Here is a 1,795-nt window from a genome sequence, read left to right on the forward strand (position 1 = left end):
ACTATGCCCAGCTAATTATTTTATTTTTAGTAGAAACAAGGTTTCACCATGTTGGCCAGGCTGGTCTCGAACTCCTGACCTCAGGTGATCCACTGCCTCAGCCTCCCAAAGTGCTGGGATTATAGGGGTGAGCCACCACGCCTGGACTGCCTTCTTTTTTTGTTTTTGTTTTGCGATGAAGTCTTGCTCTTGTTGCCCAGGCTGGAGCACAGTGGTACAATCTCAGCTCACTGCAACTTCTGCCTGCCAGGTTCAAGCGATTCTCCTGCCTCAGCCTCCCTAGTAGCTGGGATTACAGGTGCACACCAGTATGCCCAGCTAATTTTTGTATTTTTAGTAGAGACCAGGTTTCACCTTGTTGGCCAGACTGGTTTTGAACTCCTGACCTCAGGTGATCCACCCACCTCGGCCTCTCAAAGTACTGGGATTACAGGCGTGAGCCACCGCACCCAGCCCACTTGAGTATTTCTAATCCTTGCACTAACCCTAGTAAGGTATGTGTATTCCCAGTTTGCAGAAGAGAAAACTGAGGTTCAAGGAGATGTTACACAGCCAGAGAACGGCAGAGCTAGAATGCAAACCAATGGCTGTTCTTATCTCTTGTGCTGCTGCTCCTTAGCTTGTCTGTCACATTTCCTCAGTGACAGCTGGATACGCCAATCCGTCTCGGTCAAAATTTATCTTTTAGTGGGTTGCAGACTAGACCGGGCCCTGCAGTCATGGTTAATCACCATGAGCTACTGCAGGATTAACCAGAGACAGCCTCCATCAGTCACAGTCATGCTTATCAATCTCAGCCTGTCCTGTCAAGTTTCATTTCCTGCATGAAGAAACTCAGCTCCCTCTCCACCCCTCCCCACTCCCAGTCTTAAGTGCTGAGCTCTGTGGTCTGGTCTCAAAGCTCCCTGTTTCAGTTGGGCTCACCATCTTCTCCGAGACTCCAGGACACTGAACAATGGATGTAGAAGCTGTAGATGGTGGCCTAGGAGTCCCACCTTGTGGGTTTCATGTCCATTCAGATCAGAATTTCTCAACCTTGGCACTATTGACATTTGGGGCCAGATAGGTATTTGTTGTATGTGGCTGTCCTGAGCATTGTAGGATGTTTAGCAGCAACCCTGGCCTCTACCCACTAGATGCTAGTAGCATCCCTCAGTTGTGACAACCATTCCTAAATGTCCCCGGGGCGGAGGTTGGGGGCAAAGGAGGAGGGGTCATTTCCCCACTCTCAACGCAGTTGAAAAACACTGATCTGGGTGAACTTACCTTTGATTATTCCACAAAAGCAGAGAGGATGGTCCTTTATGGGAGACAGAAATATGGATCAGGGTGTACGGGGTCCTGAGGAATCATATGAAGACCCATTGTTTATAAACCAAGTCCTATTCCAGAACCCTAGGGATAACAGATTGCTAAATGAGACCTATAAGGAAAATTCAGGGAAGGATTCATAATGTTCCTCGCAGCAGTTGCCTCTGACAAGAGACAGAAATCTGGAGAAGGGTGAAGAATCACTTTTCACTGCATAGTCTTTGTATCATTTAATGAATTACCTTTCCAAAGAAAAGAAGTATTTAGTATTTGAAAGTATAAGGAAATGCTCGGGTATATATTTATGTATTTATTTTGAGATGGAGTCTAGCTCTATCACCCAGGCTGGAGTGCAGTGGCGCGATCTCGGCTCACTGCAAGCCCCGCCTCCCAGGTTCACGCCATTCTCCTGCCTCAGCCTCCCGAGTAGCTGGGACTACAGGCGCCCGACTGAGGTTCAAGGAGATGTTACACAGCCAGAGAA

This window comes from Mandrillus leucophaeus, unplaced genomic scaffold (assembly GCF_000951045.1).
Source record: "Mandrillus leucophaeus isolate KB7577 unplaced genomic scaffold, Mleu.le_1.0 Scaffold129, whole genome shotgun sequence".
NCBI classification, from domain to species: domain Eukaryota; kingdom Metazoa; phylum Chordata; class Mammalia; order Primates; family Cercopithecidae; genus Mandrillus; species Mandrillus leucophaeus.